Genomic DNA, 11902 nt, shown 5'->3' with positions numbered 1-11902 from the left:
TTCCTCTTCATCCTCCGTACCTCCCTCTGCGCCCTTGACAGACATCTGGAGCCGGGTGAGCCAGCTGGAGGGTGGGGCTGAGAACTTTCACAGCCAGAGAAGATCCCTCCCCAACCCCTACCCCCAAGTCACAGGCCTGTGCATCCGAGCTAGGTTTGGTGCAGACCTTGTGGTGCTAGTGTTTCGCCTGCTAATGCCGGAGACTTAAGAGACGTGGGTTCGATCCCTGGGTCGGGAAGATCTCCTGGAGAAAGGAATGGCAGCTCACGCCAGTATTCTTGCCTGGAGAATGCCATGGACAGAGGAGTCTGGCAGGCTACAGCCCATGCGTTGCACAGATTTGGGCATGACTGAAGTGACTTAGTATGCACGCGTGCATCGAGACTCAAAGAACCAGGTCTTGAGCAACATTGTTTATTTCCCCATAATACTGGCAGCCTAGGGATGGTATTGGCTCTGCAGCCATTGGGAACCAGGCCCCTCCAACTCTCAGTTCCCAATCCCTAGGCTTACCTGGCAGCCTCATGGCCACATAATGACTGCTGGAGCTCAGTCACTGCCTCCTGTTCCTAGCAGAGCAGGATATAAGGGCAGACATCCGGGAAGACGTCCTGAAAATCTCACAGGGCACTTCCACTCACGTCTCATGATTCAGAACTTAGTCACATGGCTGCATGTAGCTGCAAGGGAGTCTGGGAAATGGAGGCAGCTGGGACCTCCATCCTGGAGAATGCAGGCTGGCCGCTCCCTGGGCTGTCTGAAAGGCAGGCTGGCTATAGTTTGCTCAGCCCGGGTTCCCAGCGCAGGCCTCTGCCTCCCTAGCCCCACCCCTTCTCCCATCTGCCTGGGACTCTCTGAGGACAGGACCCTTTCCCATTCCTTCATTCAAAGTCCTCTTTGGATGAGGTCTGGGTGTGTGCCCAGGCCCTGCCTGCGAGACCCCAGCAGGACAGGGCTGCAGGGGCCCTGTCCAGGGTGCTGACCTTTGGGTGACCATGGACAGGGTATTGGTTCCCAGGCAGAGTCCTGGGGCCGGCGTGAGTGTGCTGAGAGGTAAAAGGGGAAGATGCCACTGGCTACCCCCAGACCCCTGTGCTTTCTTCTAGACACCCTGTCAGTTCAGCCTGGGGGTCTGCCCTCCTCTCCAGACCACAGCTGAGGTGGCCTCTGCTCCTGGGTAGAGTCACTGGACACCTGAGTCTACTAGCCCGTTTTCCTTCATTAACATCTTCACTTTCCAAGACGGTGCTGGGCGTTTTCAGAAGAGTTTCCCAGTGTGCTCCATGGGTTTTGCATCTGGAGACACAGAGCAGCGTCAAGCGTGGCTGCAGCTTGCAGGCCCCTGACGACGGAGCGTGCTTGCCCGTCACGGGGTCTCCTCCTCTGTGAAGCCCTGTTTGTATTTTTGCTGTTTTTAGTGAAGATTTGCTGATTTTTTTCTCATAGGTTTGAAGGGCTTGCTGTATTTTCCAAGTCATCAGTTTTATGAGTGTAGCAGCATCTTCTCTTACTCTGCTGCTCCATTAGACTTGTTCTCTGCAGAAAGTCTCAGACACGCTGACTGGATGGGAGAGCGTGACGAGCAGCCGTTACATGCAGCTTAGGCTCCACAACTGCCGACACGCACCACTTCTGCTTCAAGAAGGAGTCTTCGTTTTATTTACTTATTTGTTTTATTTTTTACTTGAGGCTGTGCAGGGTCTTTCTCCAGCTGCTGCAAGTGGGCCCCTCGCATTGCAGCGCATGGCTCCTCCTCACGGTGGCCTGTCTTCTTCTGGACCAGGGGCTCTAAGGTGCGCGGCTTCGGCAGTTGCAGCTCCAGGCTCTGGAGCACAGTCTCAGGAGTTGTGGCACACGGGTGAGTTGCTCCATGGCATGTGGGATCCTCCCATGGATCAAACCCATGTCTCCTGCATTGGCAGGCAGTTTCTTTACCACTGAGCCACCAAGGAAGCCCCCAGAAAGGAATTTTAAATTAAAGAGGAATTATACAACACAGGGACTATGGCCAAATTTTTATAAAAACAACAAATGGAGTATAACCACTAAATGTTGTGAATCACTCTGTTGTTCACCTGCAACTTATATAATGAAGTGAAAGTCACTCAGTTGAGTCTGACTCTTTGCGACCTCATGGACTGTACAGTCCACGGAATTCTCCAGGCCAGAATGCTGGAGTGGGGAGCCTTTCCCTTCTCCAGGGTATCTTCCCAACCCAGGGATCAAACCCAGGTCTCCCGCGTTGCAGGCAGATTCTTTACCAGCTGAGCCATCAGGGAAGCCCACAACTTATATAATATTGTGTTATAAATCAACTATACTTCAATAAAAATAAATAAAATAAATGAACAGAGGACATGGGGAACATTTCACTTCCGAATACTTCAGTGTGCCTTTCCAAATAAACAAATTTCCTACAGGATGACTCCTAACGAAATCAACGATTCCTTAACTTTATCAGTTTAGTGGTTCATTCTTGTCTTCATCCATCCTAGCTGCTGTAACAGACTGAGGGGCTTATACAGGTCTGGGGGCTGAAAGCCCAGCATCAAGACACCGGCCCATTTGGTGTCTGGTTCTGGCTACTTCGTGCTGCGTGGCTGGACCTTCTCACTGTCTTCCTCCTTCCTGGTGGGAGGGGCCAGGGAGCTCCCTGGGGTTTCTTTGTGAGGGCACTAATCCCATTCCCGGGGGCTCCAGCCTCATGACCTAATCACCGCCCCAAGGCCCCACTTCCTAATAGCATCACATTGGGGGTTCAGTTTTAAAGATAGGAATCTGGGGGGACAGTAGACATCAGTCTACAGCGATGCTAAAACTTTCACCAACTTTCACTAATTGTCACCAGGTTGTCACTTATAGCTGATTTGTTATTGCATCCAACTGAGGTTCCCACATTGAGTTTGGTTTTTACGTCTCTTAAATCACTTCCTCACGCTCACCCCCGAGACAACCTTTCCAGCGCCTCCCCTTCCGCTCGTGGAGTGTCTGTTCCTCTTGCCGGGGCTCCTGGACTGAGAAGTGAGCTGTAAAACCTGGTTATGACAGGGACAGAATGAAGGGGCAACATGGGTGATTACATAGTTACTTCCACTGGGGAAGTGTACATAGGAAACTTGAGAGACCCCTGTAAGTTAATGATAACTGAGAAAGCAGGGTTGCCTAACCACGGAACCAAGCAGGCTGGCTTAGCGACAAAACCATCCAGCAGAGCCCGGGACAGGCCCTCAACAAGGTGCATGAGGCCCGCATCCTGCCCGGGAGCTCAGTAGGTTAATGAGCCCTCGGACGTGCTCTCTGCACCCACGAAAAGCGGTAATCTGTGGACCTAGCTTGACCACGTAGGGACAGGAAACTCCCCAGCTCAACCTGGAGGCAGAGCTGATAATGGAAGCGTGACGTCTACTCAAAAAAGACAAAGCCGGTCTTCTCCCCTCCCCACTCCTCCTTTGATTATAAAGCTGCAGCCCCGTCAGTGCTCGGGCACGGCGCTTCTCGCCCTCCTGCTCGTCAGCTGCAGGAGTGTTTTGATTATAAAGCTGCAGCCCCGTCAGTGCTCGGGCACGGCGCTTCTCGCCCTCCTGCTCGTCAGCTGCAGGAGTGTCCTATCCCCGCAGTCACTTCTCATCCACTGCTTTCAGTCCCAGGCGGACGGAGCCCCGGGAGGACGCCAGCAGGCGCTGCTGCGTGATGCATGCCTCCGGGCTCGGGGTCGATGCCAGCAGGCGGTGCTGCGTGATGCATGCCTCCGGGCTCGGGTCGACGCCAGCAGGCGCTGCTGCGTGATGCATGCCTCCGGGCTCGGGGTCGATGCCAGCAGGCGGTGCTGCGTGATGCATGCCTCCGGGCTCCCGGTCCCCTTGGGGTCCGGCTCCCACGCGGGCAGTGACACAAAGCCTGGTGGTTATCAAGCTGGATCTCCTTCCTGGCACTTGGGGAGCAACCTAAGGGTGAACACCCGGGTGCCCCGCAATTCCCCATGCTTCAACTTGTGTCAAATGGCTTCAGGCCCTTAGGTCTTCTGATTTTATTATTCTTCCACGTTATCCCTGCCAGTCTTCTGTAAGGAAGGTCCTACTGACTATTCCCAACTCATACGTAACGTTACAAGTTCGTCTTTTTTTCTTTTATTGTCTCCCCCACTTTTGTTGCTGTTGTTCAGTCACTCAGTCACTCAGTCTGACTCTTCGCACCCTCACGTGTGACAGCGCTCCAGGCTTCACCATCTCCCGGAGCTTGCTCAAACTCGTGTCCATTGAGTCGGTGATGCCCTCCAACCATCTCATCCTCTGTCGTCCCTTTCTCCTCCTGTCTTCAATCTTTCCCAGCATTAGTGTCTTTTCCAATGAGTCAGCTCTTCGCATCAGATGGCCAAAGTATTAGAGGCTTCAGTTTCAGCATCAGTCCTTCCAATGAATATTCAGGGTTGATTTCCTTTAGGATGGACTGGTTGGATCTCCTTGCAGTCCAAGGGACTCTCAGGAGTCCTCTCCAACACCACAGTTTGAAGGCATCAGTTCTTCCACACTCAGCCCTTTTTGTTATTGTCCAGCTCTCACATCCATACATGACCACTGGGAAAACCATAGCTTTGGCTATTCGGACTTTTGTCAGCAAAGTAATGTCTCTGCTTTTTAACACATTGTCTAGATTTGTCATAGATTTTCTTCCAAGGAGCAAGCGCTTTTTAATTTTATGGCTGCAGTCACCTTTCAACTGAAGTGTGGTTGACCTGCAATGTTGCATTAATTTTAGGTGTTCAGTTCAGTCCAGTTCAGTTACTCAGTCGTGTCCGACTCTTTGCGACCCCATGAATTGCAGCACGCCAGGCCTCCCTGTCCATCACCAACTCCCGGAGTTCACGCAGACTCACGTCCATTGAGTCGGTGATGCCATCCAGCCATCTCATCCTCTGTCATCCCCTTCTCCTTCTGCCCCCAATTCCTCCCAGCATCAGAGTCTTTTCCAATGAGTCAACTCTTCGCATGAGGTGGCCAAAGTACTGGAGTTTCAGCTTTAGCATCCTTCCTTCCAAAGAAATCCCAGGGCTGATCTCCTTCAGAATGGACTGGTTGGATCTCCTTGCAGTCCAGGGACTCTCAAGAGTCTTCTCCAACACCACAGTTCAAAAGCATCAATTCTTCAGCGCTCAGCCTTCTTCACAGTCCAACTCTCACATCCATACATGACCACTGGAAAAACCATAGCCTTGACTAGACGGACCTTTCTTGGCAAAGTAACGTCTCTGCTTTTGAACATGCTGTCTAGGTTGGTCATAACTTTCCTTCCAAGGAGTAAGCATCTTTTAATTTCATGGCTGCAGTCACCATCTGCAGTGATTTTGGTGTATGACATAGTGATTCAATAAGTTTATAGATTACACTCCATATAAAGTTATTACAATGTAACCTAATTCTCTGTGCTGTATATAACATCCCTATAACTTATTCATTTTATTATATTTCTATTAAAAATATGTATTTTTGGCTGTGCTGGGTCTTAGCTGTGGCATGTGAGCTTTTCATTGCAGCATGTAGGATCTAGATCTCTGACCAGGGACTCAGCCTGGGCTCCCTGCACTGGGAGGGCCTATCTGAAGGAAGTCTTCACTACTGCACCACCAGGCAGCCTCATAACTTACTCGTTTTATACCTAGCAGTTCACACCTATGCCCCCAGCTCCCTGGGGGTGAGGAAGGCATGGCCCAGAGGGCACACAGGAGGTACCCAGCCAGTCACGGGCAGGGAGTGAACTGTGAGGAAGAGCCGTGATTGCGGCTTCTGCAGGAAGGAGGGGTGAGGTAGAGCTGGCAGGTTCAGGCCAGTCGTGTCTGCAAGGGCCCAGCCCCAGAAGCGGGTTCATGGGAGTGAGATGAGTGTGTGCTGTGAAGCCGTGTGAGGGTCCCCGGCACCCACAGGTGTCTTCCTTTGCTCAGAGATGGCTGATAGGCCCTCCGGGGGATGATAAAGTGTCAGCTCACAGACAGCAAGGCGTGGCTGACACCCTCCCCGGCTGTTAGACCCCGTTGTCTAGCACACCAGCCCAGCAGTGCTGGCCTGAGTGCGCCTCTCCGCAGGCCTGTGGGTGCCTGCAGGACGGGGTGCTGTGTCATCCTCGTGTGTGTTTGTCCCAGTTTCCACCATCGTCCCTATATTCCAGGCGGGCCCTGAGACTTTCTGTCTGACTCCCTTTGCACAAGAGAGTTTGAGGTTTCTTTTTTTTTTCCATCCAAAGCTGGGGCAGACAGACAGGTTTCTTCAACTTTGAGACAGGTGGATGTCTGCCTTTGTAGCCTGACACAGAGCATGTAGCCCCTACAGAGGGCCCAGCTTTGTGCACCCCCACCCCACTTGGGTGGGCCAGGGCCTTGGCCAGAGGTCATCAAACCTTGGGCCAACTCCAGCTGAGTACATTCCGTGGTGTTCGGCAAAACATTTAAACGTATTTTCGTTGTCATTGATCCAACATCTTGGCTTCCACTTTCTTAATCCACCAAGTAGCTGAAAGAAAAACTCCCTATCGTTCCATCCTTCTGTGCATGCTAAGTCGCCTCAGTCGTGTCTGACTCTTTGCAACCCCATGGACTTAGCCGGCCAGGCTCCTCTGTCCATGAGATTCTCCAGGCAAGAATACTGGAGTGGGTTGCCATGCCCTCCTCCAGGGCATCTTCCTGACCCAGAGATCATACCTGCATCTCTCGCATCTCCTGCATTGGCAGGCAGGTTTTTTACCACTAGTGCCACCTGGGAAGCCCCCTATCCTTCTTGTGGCTACCTTAAATATTTCACACAGTACTTGACTTCAAAATCTAGAATTCATTGATCCCTCCAGCTTCTTGAACAAGAAAATGAGACTGGGATTTTTTTCTCCCAACTATTTCTGCGAGGATTCCATTTTACTTATTCTCTAGTATTTCAATTTCATCTTTTTGAGGGTAATCCTTCACAGTCACTGTAATTTTTTAGCTCTCAACAATTACTTAGATTTACTGCATGTTTGTCAATTTATTTACAATTTTTTCTTGTATGCCACGTCTTCCTTCTGAACTCAGTTTTTTCTTCCTAAAATTATCCTTAAATAATTCTTTCATTGTGGCTCTAAGAATGGTAAATCTTCAAGCTTTATTGTCAAAAATCATTTCTTTCTCTCTCACTCTCAAAGGGTAGTTTATCTGGGTACAAAATTGTTGGCTGACAATTCTTTCAATAGTTTGAATATGTTGACTTTAATTTTTTTTTTAATATATACATATATCTTTTACTAACTGGGCCTTCATTGCTCTAAGGGCTTTCTCTAGTCGTGGAGAGCAGGGGGCTTCTTTCCAGCTGTGGCGCTCGGACTCCTCATGACTTTTCCCGTGGAGCACAGGCTCCAGGCTCGTGGGCTTCGGTCGTTGCAGCACGTGGCTTCGGTATTTGTGGCCCACAGGCTGTTGCCCCGTGGAATGTGGAATCTTCCCTGACCAGAGGTCAAACCTGTGTCCCCTGCACTGGAAGGCAGGTTCTTAACCACTAGACCACCAGGGAAGTCACCAAAGTTTACTCTTATATATCCCTCTTGGGACTTATGAGAATTTAAGCCTTTGATTATGTCTTGAAAGTTCTCAGCTACCGTCTCTTTGAATATCCCTGCTATGCATTTTCTTTATCCTCACACTGAAACTCAGAACCTTTGCTCTGTAGCTTCCATGCCTCACAATCTCCTGTTACATCTGCATGGATCCTTCTCCTTTTCTGCATCCGGCTGATTTCCAGGGATCAACCTTCCCACTTACTCTTTGTCTCTACAGCTCTGTTTATCTGCTGGTCAACTTTCCCCAAGGTCTGTTTCTTACTGCAGACTTTATCCCCGTCTCACCCAGAACTTGGGAACAGACAAGCCTCCCTGCCCTGTCACTGGGGCCATGGGGAGAGTTTTTCTGGCCCCTTTCCCTCTGTGTACAAACTTTTGAACACCCAGCTCTGAACAGGATTCTTAATATCAACTCTCCTCTTACCAGGCACAAGCCTTATCTTCTGACTCTTTATGGACAGAAAACATCATCTGCTTCGACATTAGGGGGTTTTATGGACAGATGTGCAGATGACACCACCCTTATGGCAGAAAGTGAAGAGGAACTAAAAAGCCTGTTGATGAAAGTGAAAATGGAGAGTGAAAAAGTTGGCTTAAAGTTCAACATTCAGAAAACGAAGATCATGGCATCTAGTCCCATCACTTCATGGGAAATAGATGAGGAAACAGTGGAAACAGTGTCAGACTTTATTTTTTTGGGCTCCAAAATCACTGCAGATGGTGACTGCAGCCATGAAATTAAAAGACGCTTACTCCTTGGAAGGAAAGTTATGACCAACCTAGATGGCATATTAAAAAGCAGAGGCATTACTTTGCCAACAAAGGTCCATCTACTCAAGGCTATGGTTTTTCCAGTGGTCATATATGGATGTGAGAGTTGGACTGTGAAGAAAGCTGAGGGCTGAAGAATTGATGCTTTTGAACTGTGGTGTTGGAGAAGACTCTTGAGAGTCCCTTGGACTGCAAGGAGATCCAACCAGTCCATTCTAAAGGAGATCAGCCCTGGGTGTTCTTTGGAAGGACTGATGTTGAAGCTGAAACTCCAATACTCTGGCCACCTCATGCGAAGAGTTGACTCATTGGAAAAGACTCTGATGCTGGGAGGGATTGGGAGCAGGAGGAGAAGGGGACAACAGAGGATGAGATGGCTGGATGGCATCACCGACTCAATGGACGTGAGTCTGCGTGAACTCCAGGAGTTGGTGATGGACAGGGAGGCCTGGCGTGCTGCAATTCCTGGGGTGGCAAAGAGTCGGACACGACTGAGCAACTGAGCTGAGCTGAACTGATGGGCCCTAACTGTCCGTGTCTTTATCCATTCTGTGTCGTTTCCCATCTACCTTCTGGTGCACGGGGGCTTCCCTTTCTGTCTTCTTATCTCAGCGTTGTGTCTAATTTTCATTTTATTTTCAGCAGCACTTCTGTGCTTCCCCGTTGGTAGAGATGAAGCTGTGAGGCAGAGGCAGAGCAGTTGGGCAGGGGTGGCTGCAAAGATTCAGCGTGGACAGGCTGGCTCTGGGCAGACTCACGAAACTAGCGGGGGGAGGGGCACCAGCCTTCAGGCCTGCCAGGGCCACCAGGGCTTGTAGGGTCAAGATGCACAGGAGCAGGGGGGAGCTGGAGAGAGCGCCGTTGCTCTGTGCATTTTCCTCTTGGGGTATTTGTTGACTCTCATGCTGCACAGGGCTGAGCGTGGAGTGGATGGAACGTTGAACCAAGCACAATAATATTATGGTTCCAGGAAGACAAAACTGAGTTCAGGATCTTTGTCAGAGGAGGAGAAGGCTGGTCAGCTCACCTGACTGCCCACTGGGATCCCAGGAGGGCTGAGCCCAGAGGCCCAGGCAATCAGGAGGTGGGCCAGCCTGAGTGCATCTCAAACCAGCTTCAGGCCAGCTCAGTCCCTCCGGCAGAGGACAGGCTGATCCTCGCCGATGATATACACCATTGTCTAGAGTCTGGGCTTGCCTCAAAAAAATCTGTATTTCTAAGTTAACAAAACAAGTTTGCCCGCGCTGGGTCTTTGTTGCGGTGCATAGGCTCTCTGCTGCCGCCCGAGGGCGCTCTCTAGCTGCGGAGCGGGGGCCTCCCTCCAGGTGCGGTGCGCGGGCTTCTCGTGGCGGCGGGTTCTCCGGAGCGCAGGCTCCAGGGCAGGTAGGGGTCAGTAGCTGTGCATTCGGGGCTTAGATGCCCCGAGGCACGTGGAATCTTCCCGGACCGGGGACCAAATCAGTGTCCCCCGCATTGGCAGGCAGATTCTCAACACTGGCCGCCAGGGAAGTCCCTATTTATTATTTATACATTTGCATGGCTGAATTGATTCTTAGTTGCGGCACACGGGACCTTTAGTGGCGGCACGTGAACTCTTGGTTGGGATCTAGTTACCCAACCAGGGATCAAACCCGCGTTAGGACCATGGAGCCACTAGGCCACAAGGGAAGTCCTTCTGCACTTTTTTTCCACTCACAATACCTGTCACTTTATTTCATTGTTTTATTTCAGTTCACTCTTTTATGTCAAGAGTCACCAGGCACATCAAGAAATAGAACCAAGCATAAAAGCAGGGGATCCAGGTTCTGGAGCTATTGAACACAGCCTCTATGTTCAATACAACTAATATGTTCAGAACAATAAATGACAAGTCAGGAATTTTTGCTTAGAGATGTGAAATTTTTTTTTACAAATCAAATAGAAATTATAGAACTAAAAATAAGATAAGTAAAGGAAATAGTGTAAGAGATGGGCTACTGGACAGCTGAACAGCAACGAAGAGAGGACTGGTGAACTGCAATTTGTGCTCAGTCACTTCAGTCGTGTCCGACGCTTTGCGAGCCCATGGACTGTAGCCCACCAGGCCCCTCTGTACCCGGGATTCTCCAGGCAAGAACATTGCCATTCCCTCCTCCAGGAGATCTTCTCGAGTCAGGGTAGAACCCATGTCTCTCGCCTCCTGCATTGGCAGGTGGGCTCTTTACCGCTGGTGCCACGTGGGATACCTGAACTGTAATCTAGGGCAGAAGAGACAGAAGACTGAAGCGCAGAGAGAAAAACGCACAGGAGATACACAGAGCGCATAAGAGACGCGGAGCACGGTGTAAAGGCCTCACAGATATCCAGAGTCCAAGGACGGAAGCCTGGAGATGCGGCTGACCAAGCTCTGAAGAGGGGGCGAGGCTCTTCCAAAACTGATGAAAGGCGGGCAAGCCAAGACACTAAGGGTCTCATGAGCCCTGGCACAGGTAAATACAGGCTAATTCCCGAGCACACTGTAGTCAGACCACTGAAAAGCGAGTGACAAGGGAAATCTGAGACAGTCAGGAGAAAAGACACCACCGCAAAGGGGCACAAGGAATGCTTCGACTCCTGCACAGAAGCAATGAACCCAGAAGACGATGGAAGGGTACTTCCTGAGTGCCGAAAGACAGCAACTGCCTGAGACCCTGACAGCAAGGGAAGGGAAAGGACAAAATAAAAACATTTTTACCCCTGACCCCAAATCTAAGAAATGGAGAAGTCTCATCAGAGGAAAATTCCATTGAAAACAAACAAAATGGAGGTCTTCTGGAAAATGACCACAAACAGAAACAAGGAAATCTAGGAGGGAACACACACCAGAGGCTCAGGTGCTGATACGTGTGCGTGGTCTGCAAGACCAAGAGCCGACTCTGGGGCTGCCGATGCTTGCGGGAACAGAGCAGGTGCGGGGAGAGAAGAGCAGGTGCGGGGACGGAAGAGTAGACGCAGGGACTGAAGAGCAGGTGTCCGGACGGAGCAGATGCGGGGATGCAAGAGCAGGTGCGGGGTCGGAAGAGCAGGTGCGGGGTCGGAAGAGCAGGTGCGGGGTCGGAAGAGCAGGTGAGGGGTCGGAAGAGCAGGTGCGGGGACGGAAGAGCAGGTGCGGGGACGGAGCAGGTGCGGGGATGCAAGAGCAGGTGCGGGGTCGGAAGAGCAGGCGCGGGGACGGAGCAGGTTGGGGACCTGCTGAGGTGAAAGCGCCTCCTGGAGACTGACCACTGCCCCGAGTGACCTCGAGGATGCTTGCTCTGGTCACCTTGTCCCTCTTGCCTCTGTCCCTCTTGCCTCCCTGTAGGTGGGCACATATGGCTCCTGGGCGGGAGGGTCAGCAAGTAAGGTCAGACAGCCCTCTGAGCCATAAAAAAGGGGACGGACTGGGAGCAGCAGACGCCCAGCACCAGGGGCCTGCGTCACTCCTGGGCTCTGTCTACAGGCAGGACCCACTGTGAAGGGTGCCCTTGGACGCTGCATCACTGAATGGCTTGAATAACGTTTTATCCAAAGCAAACCTCAGACACTTCCCAGCTTTGCTTTC

Source organism: Bos mutus, chromosome 21 (genome assembly GCF_027580195.1).
Source record: "Bos mutus isolate GX-2022 chromosome 21, NWIPB_WYAK_1.1, whole genome shotgun sequence".
NCBI lineage: Eukaryota > Metazoa > Chordata > Mammalia > Artiodactyla > Bovidae > Bos > Bos mutus.
This window is presented reverse-complemented; position numbering follows the sequence as displayed.